This window comes from Somniosus microcephalus, chromosome 31 (genome assembly GCF_052327205.1).
Source record: "Somniosus microcephalus isolate GS21.2 chromosome 31, FLI_Smic_1.0, whole genome shotgun sequence".
Classification (NCBI taxonomy): domain Eukaryota; kingdom Metazoa; phylum Chordata; class Chondrichthyes; order Squaliformes; family Somniosidae; genus Somniosus; species Somniosus microcephalus.
In genome coordinates, this window is record NC_141017.1 from 14,823,716 (window position 1) to 14,841,590 (window position 17,875).

Sequence of the window (17,875 nt, forward strand, 5' to 3'; positions counted from 1 at the left end):
GAACTCAACTGGTGAGCCTCCTTTTCCGCCATCTCCATGGAGACACTAACTTCAATGGCCTTTTCAGGAGTAAGGTTGTCCTCTGTAAGAAGGCGCTTCTGTGTGGCTGCACTTAGCAGACCACACACAAGTCTGTCTCTAATGGTGTCATTCAGCACCCCCTTGAAGTCGCAGTGTTCTGACAACCTTTTAAAGCAGCAATAAACATCGTCACTGATTCCCCCCTCCTCTTGATTCCGTTTGTGAAATCTAAATCTCTCAGCAATAACCAGAGGTTTTGGTGAAAAATATGCTCCAAGAATTTCCACTAGTTGTTTATATGTTTTAGTTCCTGGCTTATCTGGCTGTACAAGGCTGCGAAGTAAATTGAATGTTTTTGCCCCCATTATACTCAAAAAGGTAGGCACAACCTTTTCGTTTGCCATCGCATTTGCCAAAACAAAATAGTCAAAACGTTCCATATAAGCGCTCCATTGCTCCACATTTTCATCAAAATCACCGATGTTTCCTAATATAGTAGCCATCTCACGTTTCAAATTTTAATTTCTGTTTACTCACTGCACCCGTAACGTCAATGTGATGCTGCAATCTCTGTTCCGAGTGTTTTGTAGTCGAAAACAAGAAAGTTCCCACAACGCAGATTCATCCGATCCTCGTCGCCACTTTGTTGTGTCTGTACCTTTCTACCTAGACACAATTAGGACTCAGAACTCAGAGATTCAAACATGAGGTGCTCTATTCCAAAAAGAAGGTTCTGGAGAGTACCAAACAAAGAGAACTAAAACTTAACCAAGAGAACAACCCCAACCATTTATCTGCTGTGACAGCGCCACCGCAGGTGGGAGGAGAACACACAATACATAACAATTTCCTACATTACAACAGTGCCTACACTTCAAAAGTACTTCATTAGATGTAAAGTGCTTTACGATGTCCTGAGGTTTTGAAAGGTGCAAGTTCTTTCTTTTTTTCATCAGTTGGCACAGAAAGGCACAGGTGCAGTGGGCTGAACATAGGAACAGGTGGAGGCCATTCAGCCCCTCGAGCCTGTACCGCCATCTAATTAGATCATGGCTGATCTATATCATAACTCTGTTTACCTGCCTTGGTTCCATAACCCTTAATACCCTTGCCTAACACAAATCTATCAATCTCAGTTTTGAAATTTTCAATTGACCCCCAGCCTCAACAGCTTTTTGGGGGAGAGAGTTCCAGATTTCCACCACCCAATGTGTGAAGAAGTGCTTCCTGACATCACCCCTGAATGGCCTGGCTCTAATTTTAAGGTTATGCCCCTTTGTTCTGGACTCCCACCACCAGAGGAAATAGTTTCTCTCTATCTACCCTGTCGTATGAACCTCCTTCTTCTTCTTAGGCAGTCCCTTGGAACTTGCTTCCACATTAAAAATGAGTTCTCCGGTGACTGATGAGTCCAATGCGGGACCTACAGTCTCTGTCACAGGTGGGGCAGACGGTGGTTGAAGGGGCGGGTGGGTGGGGTGCTTGGGTTGACGTGCGCTCCTTGCACAGGCCAGAAGGGGCCAGCGCTTGCAAGTGGCTTGAGAGCACCTTGCTGCACATCAGGGGGGCCATGGGGACCCGTATCTGCATTGGCAGTCCTACTCAGAAGGACTTCCATGAAGGTCTGGTTTCTCTGTTCAATAGATGCCCATCGCTCCTCAAAAGATGTCATTCTATTATGAACACTCACCATGTTTTCCATACCCTGGCGACTTATCTCCTCCATGGAGGTTGCCATCCTTTCCATGGTGATGCATTCATGCGCCAATGACTCCACAGAGGCTCTGCTCATGTTTGCGATGGACTCCTCCATTCGCTCCACACTCGCAGCTACCCTGGAGACAAAACCTGCCAGAGACTCCTGCATCTGTTCCTGGAGTTCCAGCACCGCTGATCTTATGGATGGACCCAGAGGCAGAGGGTCGACGTGCAGCTGAGCCGAGCTGGCAGAGTCCTGCGCGTTCCGACTAGGACTCCCCACTGCTATCCCTGTCTCCACAATCTGCTGATGCTCACTTGTGAGCTGTGATACACCAGGTGACAACAGTACTCTATGTCCGAAGGTCCCACCGAGGTGTGAGTGTCTGCGCTGTTGCTGGGTGCGCTGAATTCTGATGACGCTGCGCCCTCAGAGGTTGCAGATTCCTCTGAGGAGTCTGGAAGCTCAGGCTCTTCCTCCTGGACAGTGGGGACGGGGGCTCTCAATGGTCCTGTGGGGGAGTGAAGGAAAGAGTTGGAGATGTGCGGTCAAGGTTACATAAACATTGCATATTGCAGATGATCATAGGTCCATCTGTTATAGCTTCAGAATCATTATCAGCGACTCATGCAATGTCAATGAGAGAGATGGCAAACTATTCTGCCACCAGCTTGCTGTGATGCACCCGTCTGTCCGTCCCCAACTTGCGCCTCATCCTCCAGTCCTACGACCTCCAGGATCGCCTCCTCCCAGGTGGTGAGGTGGGCTACTGATGGTGGCCCTCCTCCTGTCCTCGCTTGTTCTCTTTTATTGTGAGCTCTCTTTTCCTGCACTGCAACCACGTTCTTCGTATGAGCCCCAAGGAGTTAACTTGACCTGCCACCTGTAGCCACACAGCATTGGTCTGACTGGGAGGCCTTTTTCTCCCTGAAGAAGGGAACAGGACATCCCTGTGGGCCCTAGCACCATCCAGTAATGCCTGCAGTGAAGCCTCATCAAATTTGGGGCAGATCTGGCCCTCCCGCTGGCCGTTGCTCCTGCAGGCTCCTGTGCCATCTTAATGGTGAAAGGGGCAGATCTGGCCCTCCCGCTGGCCGTTGCTCCTGCAGGCTCCTGTGCCATCTTAATGGTGAAATTTGGGGGCCTGCAGAGGAAGCAAGGCTTGCTGTGGACCTTAGAAACAGCAGCAATGATGACATCATATTCTGCGACTTACTGACTGGAAATACTCAATTGCCAAGGCTTCCCACACGCTGGAAATCAATTGGCCAATTGTGTTAAATTTGCATCAATCTCATAGACCCATTTAGAATCGTGTGGGAATCACTAAATTCGGGGAACCCGCCAATTCCCTGCACCTGAACTAAAATCGACCCCGAGGTGTTCGGCGCCTTCCCGAATGCTTCTCCTCCACTTTGTGCGGTCTGGGGCCAGGGATTCCCAGGTGTTGGTGGGGATGTTGCACTTTTTCAAGGAGGCTTTGAGGGTGTCCTTGAAGCGTTTCCTCTGCCCACCTGGAGCTCTCTTACCGTGTCGGAGCTCCGAGTAGAGTGCTTGTTTTGGGATTCTCGTATCGGGCATGTGGACAATGTGACCCGTCCATCGGAGCTGATCGAGCGTGGTCAAATCTTGGATGCTGGGGATGTTGGCCTGAGCAAGAACACCGACGTTGGTGCGTCTATCCTGCCAATGGATTTGCAGGAACCTCCTTCATTGCTGTAATGTCAATGATTTTATGTCTATCAATTTTGATGCACTCTTTTAACATGCTCAGAAACGTGGAAAAAGGACATGAAGTCAGTGCCCATAAAAAGTTCCAGGGACTCAGAGCACCACAATTGAGTGCTATCAAAAGTTCCTTCTGAAGGTAGGTCCTCATTGAAGGCAGCATGTAATCAAATGTTTTCAAAATTTGAATTATCTTCTTCCCGGTGAAACTTTAATCTCAGTCTTCGTCAAGAAGATTAAGGATATTAAAGCAAAATACTGCTGATGTTGGAAATCTGAAATAAAAACAGAAAATGCTGGAAATACTCAGCAGGTCAGGCAGCATCTGTGGAGAGAGAAACAGAGTTAACGTTTCAGGTCGATGACCTTTCGTCAGAGTAAGGATATTATTCTGTGTGGGAGCTACAGGCCTTAATAAGATTCTTAGGGGGAAAAATCGAGTCGCGCCCCCCTTGGGGTGCTAACTTTGCCGGGGCACTACTTTTAGCTCCCCGAAAAATATTAGCGTCCCTGCGGCCAAAATTGAGTGGTAGCACCCCAAGAGGGAAGCGGGCCGCTACTGGAAGCGCCCCGACTTTCTCTTGGGGCGTTGCGAGGGAGTATCACAGCACGCTGCGCCACAGGACTGCAGGCCTTTCTCCCCTTCTTAAAGGGGAGGGGCCTTGCGCAGCGCGACGTGGGGCCCAGCCGGGCACCGGGGATCAGAGTGCCGGCAAAAGAGGGAAAAGTGTCACTAAGTGTCGGGACTGCACTCGGGTTGAGTGGCAGTGCCTGTTCCTGGAGAAGTTTGGCTTTACCCTGGATCAGATCCAATAGGTAGCTTGGGTCGGGTGGGAGGTTAAAGAGTTAAAAATCTGAATCCCGCCTCCAACCCGCCCACGTCTGGTATTAATATAGGCGGGGTGGGGGGGGGGGCAGACAATCAGCTCGCAGGAGGCAGGTTAGCACTCTACATGTTATAATGAGGCTCCGTGCCTCATTTGGAAACACCATTTTAAAATTAACTCTGGCTGGCCAGGTCTCCCAGGCCCCAGGGAGCCCGTCAGCTAGAGTAGGGTGAGGACTGCTGGATCCAGGAGGTAAATGCCTTTCCATTTACCTGCTGGATCTAACGTTCCTGCCTCGCCGTCTCCCCGCGATCGGGCCCCCCACCGACCTTTCCTATCTCCCCCCCGGCCTCCCCCCACTGACCTTTCCTATCTCCCCCCGGCCTCCCCCCACTGACCTTTCCTATCTCCCCCCCGGCCTCCCCCCACTGACCTTTCCTATCTCCCCCCGGCCTCCCCCCACTGACCTTTCCTATCTCCCCCCGTCCTCCCCCCACTGACCTTTCCTATCTCCGCCCGGCCTACCCCCACTGACCTTTCCTATCTCCCCCCGGCCTCCCCCCACTGACCTTTCCTATCTCCCCCCGGCCTCCCCCCACTGACCTTTCCTATCTCCCCCCGGCCTCCCCCCACTGACCTTTCCTATCTCCCCCCGTCCTCCCCCCACTGACCTTTCCTATCTCCCCCCGTCCTCCCCCCACTGACCTTTCCTATCTCCCCCCCGGCCTCCCCCCACCGAGCCTTTCGACCCATCCCCACCACGAGGCCTCCGATCCCCGATCCAGCCTCAGAGCCGCCCTCTAACCTCCAGCGCCCGACCTAGCCAACAATCTGCTGTCCCCGACCCCCCCCAACAATCCAACCCCCGACCCCCCCTCCAACAATCTGCTGTCCCCGACCCCACCCAACAATCCAACCCCCGACCCCCCCCAACAATCTGCTGTCCCCGACCCCCCCCAACAATCCAACCCCCGACCCCCCCCAACAATCTGCTGTCCCCGAACCCCCCCAACAATCCAACCCCCGACCCCCCCCAACAATCCAACCCCCGACCCCCCCTCCAACAATCCAACCCCCGACCCCCCCAACAATCCAACCCCCGAACCCCCCTCCAACAATCCAACCCCCGACCCCCCCAACAATCAACCCCCGACCCCCCCTCCAACAATCCAATCCCCGACCCCCCCTCCAACAATCCAACCCCCGACCCCCCCTCCAACAATCCAACCCCCGACCCCCCCCAACAATCCAACCCCCGACCCCCCTCCAACGATCCAATCCCCGACCCCCCCTCCAACAATCCAATCCCCGACCCCCCCTCCAACAATCCAACCCCCGACCCCCCCTCCAACAATCCAACCCCCGACCCCCCCTCCAACAATCCAACCCCCGACCCCCCCCCCAACAATCCAACCCCTGACCCCCCCTCCAACAATCCAACCCCCGACCCCCCCTCCAACAATCCAACCCCCGACCCCCCCTCCAACAATCCAACCCCCGACCCCCCCTCCAACAATCCAACCCCTGACCCCCCCTCCAACAATCCAACCCCTGACCCCCCCTCCAACAATCCAACCCCCGAACCCCCCTCCAACAATCCAACCCCCGACCCCCCTCCAACGATCCAACCCCCGACCCCCCCTCCAACAATCCAACCCCCGACCCCCCTCCAACGATCCAACCCCCGACCCCCCTCCAACGATCCAACCCCCGACCCCCCCAACAATCCAACCCCCGACCCCCCCTCCAACAATCCAACCCCCGACCCCCCCCAACAATCCAACCCCCGACCCCCCCTCCAACAATCCAACCCCCGACCCCCCCAACAATCCAACCCCCGACCCCCCCAACAATCCAACCCCCGACCCCCTCCAACAATCCAACCCCCGACCCCCCTCCAACAATCCAACCCCCGACCCCCCCTCCAACAATCCAACCCCCGACCCCCCCTCCAACAATCCAACCCCCGACCCTCCTCCAACAATCCAACCCCCGACCCCCCCTCCAACAATCCAACCCCCGACCCCCCCTCCAACAATCCAACCCCCGACCCCCCCCAACAATCCAACCCCCGACCCCCCCCTCCAACAATCCAACCCCCGACCCCCCTCCAACAATCCAACCCCCGACCCCCCCTCCAACAATCCAACCCCCTACCCCGCCCAATGATCCAACCCCCGACCCCCCCTCCAACAATCCAACCCCCGACCCTCCTCCAACAATCCAACCCCCGACCCCCCCTCCAACAATCCAACCCCCGACCCCCCCCAACAATCCAACCCCCGACCCCCCTCCAACAATCCAACCCCCGACCCCCCCTCCAACAATCCAACACCCGACCCCCCCTCCAACAATCCAACCCCCGACCCCCCCTCCAACAATCCAAACCCCAACCCCCCCTCCAACAATCCAACCCCTGACCCCCCCTCCATCAATCCAACCCCCGACCCCCCCTCCAACAATCCAACACCCGACCCCCCCTCCAACAATCCAACCCCAACCCCCCCTCCAACAATCCAACCCCCGACCCCCCCTCCAACAATCCAACCCCTGACCCCCCCCAACAATCCAACCCCCGACCCCCCCTCCAACAATCCAACCCCTGACCCCCCCTCCAACAATCCAACCCCCGACCCCCCCTCCAACAATCCAACCCCTGACACCCCCTCCAACAATCCAACCCCTGACCCCCCCTCCAACAATCCAACCCCTGACCCCCCCAACAATCCAACCCCGACCCCCCCTCCAACAATCCAACCCCTGACCCCCCCTCCAACAATCCAACCCCAACACCCCCTCCAAGAATCCAACCCCTGACCCCCCCCAACGATGCAACCCCCGACCCCCCCTCCAACAATCCAACCCCTGACACCCCCTCCAACAATCCAACCCCTGACCCCCCCTCCAACAATCCAACCCCTGACCCCCCCAACAATCCAACCCCGACCCCCCCTCCAACAATCCAACCCCCGACCCCCCCTCCAACTATCCAACCCCTGACACCCCCTCCAACAATCCAACCCCTGACCCCCCTCCAACAATCCAACCCCTGACACCCCCTCCAACAATCCAACCCCTGACCCCCCCTCCAACAATCCAACCCCTGACCCCCCCAACAATCCAACACCGACCCCCCCTCCAACAATCCAACCCCTGACCCCCCCTCCAACAATCCAACCCCAACACCCCCTCCAACAATCCAACCCCTGACCCCCCCCAACGATGCAACCCCCGACCCCCCTCCAACAATCCAACCCCTGACCCCCCTCCAACAATCCAACCCCAACCCCCCCTCCAACAATCCAACCCCTGACCCCCCCCAATGATCCAACCCCTGACCCCCCTCCAACAATCCAACCCCAACCCCCCTCCAACAATCCAACCCCTGAACCCCCTCCAACAATCCAACCCCAACCCCCCCTCCAACAATCCAACCCCTGACCCCCCCAATGATCCAACCCCTGACCCCCCCCAACAATTCGACCCCCGACCCCCCCTCCAACAATCCAACCCCCGACCCCCCCTCCAACAATCCAACCCCTGACCCCCCCCAACAATCCAACCCCCGACCCTCCCTCCAACAATCCAACCCCCGACCCCCCCTCCAACAATCCAACCCCCGACCCCCCCTCCAACAATCCAACCCCTGACCCCCCCTCCAACAATCTGCTGTCCCCGACCCCCCCTCCAACAATCCAACCCCTGACCCCCCCTCCAACAATCCAACCCCTGACCCCCCCTCCAACAATCCAACCCCAACCCCCCTCCAACAATCCAACCCCTGACCCCCCCTCCAACAATTCGACCCCCGACCCCCCCCAACAATCCAACCCCCGACCTCCCCTCCAACAATCCAACCCCTGACCCCCCTCCAACAATCCAACCCCTGACCCCCCCTCCAACAATCCAACCCCTGACCCCCCCTCCAACAATCCAACCCCTGACCCCCCTCCAACAATTCGACCCCCGACCCCCCCTCCAACAATCCAACCCCCGACCTCCCCTCCAACAATCCAACCCCCGACCCCCCCTCCAACAATCCAACCCCTGACCCCCCCTCCAACAATCCAACCCCTGACCCCCCCTCCAACAATCCAACCCCAACCCCCCCGCCAACAATCCAACCCCTGACCCCCCCTCCAACAATCTCCAACCCCCGACCCCCCCTCCAACAATCCAACCCCTGACCTCCCCTCCAACAATCTCCAACCCCCGACCCCCCCTCCAACAATCTCCAACCCCCGACCCCCTCCAACCCCTGACCCCCCTCCAACAATCTCCAACCCCCGACCCCCCCAACAATCTCCAGCCCCGACCCCCCCTCCAACAATTCAACCCCGACCCCCCCTCCAACAATCCAACCCCCGACCCCCCCTCCAACAATCCAACCCCCGACCCCCCCTCCAACAATCCAACCCCCGACCCCCCCTCCAACAATCTCCAACCCCCGACCCCCCCAACAATCTCCAACCCCGACCCCCCCTCCAACAATTCAACCCCGACCCCCCCTCCAACAATCCAACCCCCGACCCCCCCTCCAACAATCCAACCCCCGACCCCCCCTCCAACAATCCAACCCCCGACCCCCCCTCCAACAATCTCCAACCCCGACCCCCCCTCCAACAATTCAACCCCCGACCCCCCCTCCAACAATCCAACCCCCGACCCCCCCCTCCAGCAATCTCCAACCCCTGACCTCCCCTCCAATGGTTCAGCCCTCGACCTCGCCGATGATCCCCGGTCTTCCGACCCCTCATTCCCCGATCCCTCCCTCCCTCCTCTCTGTGGCCTGGTGCCGCAGGCCTACCCGCCCGCCTGACAGCCAGCCAGCCTCTCCATCTGGCTGGCTGCGGGCGGGCAACAAAGAATCAAAATGCTAATCAGGCCCTGCGGTTAAATTCAGCAGGGCCCGAGGGAATCCCTTTCTCCCGGGTTCCCCCCCCGCTCCCTACCCGCCTCCAAATTAAAATTCCAGCTAATGGGTCAGGAGCTCGTGTGAGGTTTCTGTGGCTTCAGCTACTCTGAATAACATGGATTCCCTTCCCTTTGGGTTTGGGTAGAGTAACATGACAAGGATGGCCCTTGTTCTTCCTACTGTTTTTGATTGTGTCGGAGTGTTTGCCATTAAATCTTATGTCTTTACACGAGGGTCATGAATATAACATTTATTCGCTGCCTGATGCTTCAGAATCATAAACCTTTGTCTCTTTTTTTTTCAAATTCATACTGACTTATGTAAAATCTTAGGACACAGCAAATCTTTTGGTATTACTGGGGAAAAGAACTGCTCTTATTGCTATGTATGGTGAAATTATAAGAATGCTCTCACGGTGTCAGTCGTGGCTCAGTAGGCAGTACTCTTGCTTCTGAGTCAGAAGGCTGTGGGTTCAGGTCCCACTCCAGTGATTTAAACACAAAATCTTGACTGACACTTCAGTGCAGTACCAGAGTAGTGCTGTGCTGTCTTTCAGTTGAGACATTAAACCGAGGCTCTGTCTGCCCTCACAGGCGGATGTAAAAGAGCCCATGGCACTATTTGAAGAAGAACAGTGGAGTTATCCCCAGCATTCTGTCCAATTCCTCAACCAAAAACAGATTATCTGGTCATTATCCCATTGCTGTTTGTGGGAGCTTGCTGTGCACAAATTGGCTGCTGTATTTTCTACATTACAACCGTGACCACACTTCACAAAAAAATGTACTGAATTGGCTTTGGGACGTCCGGTGGTCGTGAAAGGTGCTACAGAAATGCAAGTCTTTCTTTCTTTTAACATTCCTCCCTCAACCAAGAAGGAACCGATTAATTGACTAACAATCTCATTAATAATAAATAAAAACAGAAAATGCTGGAAATACTCAGCAGGTCAGGCAGCATCTGTGGAGAGAGAAAGAGAGTTAACGTTTCAGATCGATGACCCTTTGTCAAAACTGGAAAAAGTTAGGGATGTAACAGGTTCTAAGCAAGTGCAGAGTTAGGGAAAGGAGGGAGGGGAGGAAAGAACAAAAGGGAAGGTCTGTGATTGGGTGGAAGGCGGGAGAGATTAAATGACAAAAGGGAGGATGGTGCAAGGTGAACGGAGGTGGTAATGGAACAAGTAAAGAAAGAAAAGATGGGTCTAGTGGAGCTGTAAATGGCAACAGCAGAATCATCAACAGCTGCTGTCTGGAAAAAATGGGAGCAGTGGTTATGGTCTGAAATTGTTGAACTCAATGTTGAGTCTGGCAGGCTGTAAAGTGCCTTATCGAAAGATGAGGTGCTGTTCCTCGCGCTTCCATTGAGCTTCATTGGAACAGTGTAGGGGGCCGAGAACAGGGAGGTCAGAGTGGGAGTGGGGCCGAGAATTAAAATAACAAGCGACCGGAAGCTCAGGGTCACGCTTGTGGACCAAACAGAGGTATTCCACAAAGCGATCATCCAATCTGCCTTTGGTCTCCTCAACGTAGAGGAGACCCCATCGTGAGCAGTGAATACGGGAATGGTAGCGTAGTGGTAATGTCGCTGGGCTAGTAATCCAGCGGCCCGTACTAATGATCCAGAGACATGAAATCAAATCCCACCACGGCAGCTGGGAAATTTAAATTCAGTTAATTAAAATAAATCTGGAATAAAAAACTAGTATCAGCAATGGTGACCATGACACTATCAGATTGTCGTAAAAACCCATCTGGTTCACTAATGATCTTTAGGGAAGGAAATCTGCTGTCCTTACCCGGTCTGGCCTATATGTGACTCCAGACCCACAGCAATGGGGTTGACTCTTAACTGCCCTCTGAAATGGCCCAGCAAGTCACTCAGTTGTAACAAAGCGCTACGAAACACAATAATAAGAATGAAATTGGACGGACCACCCGGCATCGGCTACGGACACGACAACGGCACACCCAGCCCAGTCGGCCCTGCAAAGTCCTCATCACCAACATCTGGGGACTTGTGCCAAAATTGGGAGAGCTGTCCCACAGACTAGTCAAGCAACAGCCTGACATAGTCATACTCACAGAATCATACCTTTCAGCCAATGCCCCAAACTCCTCCATCACCATCCCTGGGTATGTCCTTTCCCACTGGCAGGACAGACCCACCAAGGTTGGCGGCACAGTGGTATACAATCGGGAAGGAGTGGCCCTGGGAGTCCTCAACATTGACTCTGGATCCCATGAAGTCTCATGGCTTCAGGTCAAGCATGGGCAAGGAAACCTCCTGCTGATTACCACCTACCGCCCTCCCTCAACTGATGAATCAGCTCTCCTCCATGTTGAACACCACTTGGAAGAAGCAGCGAGAGTAGCAACAGCACAGAATGTACACTGGGTGGAGGATTTCAATGTCCATCACCAAGAGTGGCTCGGCATCCCACAAATGACAGCTGGCCAAGACCTGAAGGACATAACTGCCAGTCGGGGCCTGCGGCAGGTGGTGAGAGAACCAACACAAGGGAAAAATTTACTTGACCTCGTCCTCACAAATCTCCCTGTCGCAGGTGCATCTGTCCATGACAGCATTGGTAGCAGTAACCACCGAACAGTCATTGTGGAGACAAAGTCCCATCTTCACACGGAGGACACCCTCCATCATGTTGTGTAGCACTACCACTGTGCTAAATGCGATAGATTCAGAACAGATCTAGCAGCTCAAAACTGAGCACCCAAGCGGCACTGTGGGCCATCAGCAGCAGCAGAATTGTATTCTGCCACAATCTGTAACCTCATGGCCCGGCATAACCCTCATTCTACCATTACCACCAAGCCAGGGGACCAACCCTGGTTCAATGAGGAGTGTAGAAGAGCATGCCAGGAGCAGCATCAGGCGTACCTAAAAATGAGGTGCCAACCTGGGGAAGCTGCAACACAGGGCTATATGCATGCTAAAAAGCGGAAGCAGCATGCTATAGACAGGGCTAAGAGATCTCACAATCAACGGATCAGATCAAAGCTCTGCAGTCCTGCCACATCCAGTCGTGAATGGTGGTGGACCATTAAACAACTAACTGGAGGAGGCTCCATGAATATCCCCATCCTCAATGATGGTGGAGCCCAGCACGTGAGTGCAAAAGACAAGGCTGAAGCGTTTGCAACCATCTTCAGCCAGAAGTGCTGAGTGGATGATCCATATTGGCTTACTCCCGAGGTCCCCACCATCACAGAAGCCAGTCTTCAGCCAATTCGATTTACTCCACGTGATATCAAGAAACGGCTGAGTGCACTGGATACAGCAAAGGCTGTGGGCCCCGATAATATCCCGGCTATTGTGCTGAAGACTTGTGCTCCATAACTAGCCGCGCCTCTAGCCAAGCTGTTCCAGTACAGCTACAACACTGGAATCTATCCGACAATGTGGAAATCTGCCCAGGTATGCCCTGTCTACAAAAAGCAGGACAAATCCAACCCGGCCAATTACCGCCCCATCAGCTCTCAATCATCAGCAAAGTGATGGAAGGTGTCATCGACAGTGCTATCAAGTGGCACTTACTCACCAAAAACCTGCTCACTGATGCCCAGTTTGGGTTCCGCCAGGACCACTCGGCTCCAGACCTCATTACAGCCTTGGTCCAAACATGGACAAAGGAGCTGAATTCCAGAGGTGAGGTGAGGTGAGAGTGACTGCCCTTGACATCAAGGCAGCACGTGACCGAGTGTGGAATCAAGGAGCCCTAGTAAAACTGAAGTCAATGAGAATCAGGGGAAAACGCTCCACTGGCTGGAGTCATACCTTGCACAAAGTTAGATAAAGAAAGAAAGAAAGACTTGCATTTCTATAGCGCCTTTCGCGATCACCAGACATCTGAAAGCGCTTTACAGTCAATGAAGTACTTTTTCTAAGTGGAGTCACTGTTGTAATGTGGGAAACGCGGCAGCCAATTTGCGCACAGCAAGCTCCCACAAACAGCGATGTGATAATGACCATAATCTGTTTTTGTTATGTTGGTTGAGAGATAAACATTGGCCACGACACCGGGGAGAACTCCCCTGCTCTTCAAAATAGTGCCATGGGATCTTTTACCTCCACCTGAGAGAGCAGACAGAGCCTTGGTTTAACGTCTCATCCAAAAGACTTCACCTCCAATAGAGCAGCACTCCCTCAGCACTGCACTGGGAGTGTCCGCCTAGCTTTATGTGCTCAAGTCCCTGAAGTGGGACTTGAACCTACAACCTTCTGACTCAGAGGCGAGTGTGCTACCACCTGAGCCACAGCTGACATGGTTGGTTGAGCCAAGATGTTTGTGATGGTTGAAGGTCAATCATCACAGCCTCAGGACATCGCTACAGGAGTTCCTCAGGGCGGTGTCCTAGGCCCAACCATCTTCAGCTGCTTCATCAATGACCTTCCCTCCAACATAAGGTCAGAAATGGGTATGTTCGCTGATGACTACACGGTGTTCAGCTTGGGCTGATAAGTGGCAGATAACATTCGCGCCACAGAAGTGCCAGGCAATGACTATCTCCAACAAGCGAGAGTCTAACCACCTCCCCTTGATATTCCACGGCATTACCATCGCCGAATCCCCCACCATCAACAACCAGGGGTGTCACCATTGACCAGAAACTTAACCAAACCAGCCACATAAATACTGCGGCAACAAGAGCAGGTCAGAGGCTAGGTATTCTGCGGTGAGTGTCTCACCTCCTGACTCCCCAAAGCCTTTCCACCATCTACAAGGCACAAGAAAGGATAGTGCCTGGATGAGTGCAGCTCCAACAACACTCAAGAAGCTCGACACCATCCAGGACAAAGCAGTCCGCTTGATTGGCACCCCATCCACCACCTTAAACATTCACTCCCTCCACCACCGGCGCACCGTGGCTGCAGTGTGTACCATCTACAAGATGCACTGCAGCAACTTGCCAAGGCTTCTTCGGCAGCACCTCCCAAACCCACGACCTCTTCCACCTAGAAGGACAAGGGCAGCAGGTGCACGGGAACACCACCACCTCCAAGTTCCCGTCCAAGTCATACATCATCCTGACTTAGAAGTATATCACCGATCCTTCATCGTCGCTGGGTCAAAATCCTGGAACTCCCTCCCTAACAGCACTGTGGGAGTACCTTCACCACACGGACTGCAGTGGTTCAAGAAGGCGGCTCACCAACACCTTCTCAAGGGCAACTAGGGATGGCCAATAAATGCTGGCCTTGCCAGCGACGTCCACATCCCATAAACGAATAAAAAAATATCTAGTATACTGCAGAAGGTGCAAACAAGATTTATAAAGATGATACCAGAACTGAGAGGTTATACCTATCAGGAAAGATTGAACAAGCTGAGGGTCTTTGGCTGAAGGGTAATCTTTAAGATTATGAAGTAGTTTGCTAGGTTAGACATAGAGAAGATGTTTCCATTTGCGGGGAATCCAAAACTAGAGGGCATAAATATTAGATAGTCATTAATAAATCCAATAAGGAATTCAGGAGAAACTTCTTTACCCAGAAAGTGGTGAGAATGTGGAACTCGCTACCACAGGGAGTGATTGAGGCGAATAGCAGAGATGCCTTTAAGGGGAATCTAGATAAACACATGTGGGAGAAAGGAATAGAGGGTTATGCTGATGGAGTTAGATGAAGAAGGATGGGAGGAGGCTCGTGTGAAGCATAAACACCGGCATGGGCCAGTTGGGCTGAATGGCCTGTTTCCGTGCTGTACATTATGTAATCATTATACAGATGAAAGGGTCCTATTTTTGATAAAGATTAATGTAAAATAGAGATGGTATTTGCCTGTTTGATTATGATGCCTTACCAGCATGTTTGCATGTATTGATTGCTTGTGCCTGACCAGCAGAGGGCATGTGACAGAGACAAGCAAGGCAGTTTAGTTTGGTTTCAGTTTCGTTCTAGATGCATCACTAGCATGATGTCTCCTGTAAATGCTGTATAAAGAGTTGAACAGACTTTAGATGAAAAGACATTGGCCTAGAAATTCATTAAGGCGCCGGCAGCTTTGTGGCCAGTTACCGCCTAAAGAGGGCTTCTGCGCCAATACAGGAGTTTGCGCTGATATTCAGCGCAGCGGTAATGGCGTCGGTAGCCGTTAGCGCTGCGCCGGCACCGATGACGTCATCGGTGTGCGCAGTGCCCCGGTTCCGCCCCAATATCGGCCCGATCCCCATATTTAGTTGCGGCCGCCTCTTCTGCAGCGGCCGCAAACAGCGACCAGAAAACGGGGCCGTACTGTAGCCTTAGTGGGGCGCTTTAAGGTGGAGGTGCGGCCGGCCGCTTTTTCGGCGGCCGCCTGCCTGCACCTCCTTCCCCGGCCTCCTCCACCCCCCCCCGCGGCATTGCCGGCTGCTTTCCGCGAACCCGGCACTTCTCCGTGGTGCCGGGCTCATTTGCCGGCACAATCCAGCGGCAATCTCCCCGTGGCAGGCACCTCCCCCTTAAGAGAAGGAGGAGGCCTGCAGTACCGCAGCCTGCCGCTCTGCAGCAGGTGGCGCAGTGGCGCCTAGAGCGCTGAAATTCAGTTTCAGCGCCCCAAGCGGGGGCGGGCACACCCTGGAATAGCGCCCGGTTCCGACTTGGGGCACAAAAACTGAATATCTGACGGTCGCAACTGGCTCCGCACCCAGCGCTAACTTTTGGGCGCTAGCCAGCTGGCGGGGCCATAGTGAATTTCTAGGCCAAACTCTTTCATAAATGTCTCGTCATTGAACCCACAAAGAAATCAATACATGGTGTCAGAAGTGATTGAAAGAGATGAAGAGAAAAAATCTGAAGTTAATCAGCTCTCCACAAATTAGCAAGCCAAAAGAGAACATCGTTGCTTACCATTGGAGAATAGCTAACGAAGTGAAAAAATGGAAGGTTTACACCCACCGGCGACGCTTCAGTTGACAGGTAATGTGGCTGAAAATTGGAGGAGGTTCAAACAACGTTTGGGGTTGTATTTATCAGCAATCGGAGCTGACGAGAAAGGTGATAAAATGAAAGCGTCACTGTTCTTACATGTCGTGGGTGATGAAGCGCTGGAGGTGTATAATAACTTCACATTCGCTGCTGATGGAGACAAAATGAAGCTAGATAAAATAATGGAACAGTTTGAGGCCTACTGCATACCTAAACGTAACGTGATGTTTGAGAGGCACAGATTTTTCACATGTGTACAGAAAACGGGTGAGACTATTGATCAGTATGTGACTGAACTGAGAAACAGAAGCAAAACATGTGAATTTGGGGGACTGACAGACTCGCTGATAAAAGACAGACTGGTGTGTGGTATTCCAGATAATGGTCGAAGGGAAAGACTGCTAAGAGAGCAAGATCTAGACCTGGGAAAAGCCATAGCACTGTGTAGGGCTACAGAGACTGTGAAGTCACAGGCAAAGGAGCTGTTCAGTGACAATAGCTGCAACGTGGATGCAGTGAGAAAGAACGGATACAAACCGTTTAACAAAACGAGCGCCAATGTGAAAAAAGAGGCGTGGCCAGCGAACGGAAATGAAAGGGACAATCGAAATTCATGTAGTCGATTCGGTACACAGCATCCACCAAGAAAGTGTCCAGCATATGGTAAAACATGCAATAGTTGCAACAAGAACAACCATTATGCCCGTTGCTGTAAGAACCAAGCGCAACAAAGCAAGGTCCATACAGTAGATGAAAGCGAGATAGAGGAGTTCTATGTAGATGTTGTGTCTGAAAACAAAAAAGAAGAAAGAGACTGGATGTTGACACTAAAAGTGAATGACATACACATTCCATTTAAATTGGATACTGGAGCACAAGTTAATGTGATATCAGAGACTGATTTTAAGAAAATTAGACCCAGACCAAAGATACATGGAATAAAAGTGAAAGTGGCAGGATACTCAGGTACTGATATACCAGTGAAAGGAAGATGCATTGTCAAAGTAACACAAAAGGACAGAGAGCACACGCTAGCATTAATCGTGGTGCCAAAGGATGTGCAAGCCATACTAGGTTTAATAGCCTGTGAGAGACTGAACCTGGTAAAGAGAGTCCTCGTTGTGGAAAGCGAAGGAGAGACAGTCTATGATGAACTCATGAAAGAGTACAAAGACCTATTTAAGGGTCTAGGCTGCATTCCAGGAGAACACACGATCAGAGTAGATAAAAGTATGACACCGGTCATACATCCTTGCAGAAAAGTTCCGTTTGCTCTTCAAAAGCAACTGAAGGCAGAGTTGGACAGGATGGAAAGCCTGAACATGATTCGGAAGATAGATGAGCCAACTGAGTGGGTGAGTTCCCTCGTCGTAGTGGACAAAAAGAATGGAAAGCTCAGAATTTGCCTGGATCCAAGAGATCTAAACAGAGCAATAAAGAGAGAGCACTTCAAGCTTCCTACACGTGAGGAAATCATGGCAGGGTTTGCAAATGCAAAGTATTTCAGCAAGTTAGATGCATCATCAGGATTTTGGCAGATGAAGCTGGACGAGGCAAGTTCAAGACTGTGCACGTTCAACAGTCCATTTGGCAGATACAGATTCCTAAGGTTACCATTTGGCATTGCCTCAGCTCCTGAAGTGTATCACAAGACTATCCATATGATCTATGAGCACCTGGAGGGAGTTGATACATCAATGGATGACATCATAGTATGGGGAACCACGAGAACTGAGCATGACGAGAGACTGAAAAAAGTGCTGG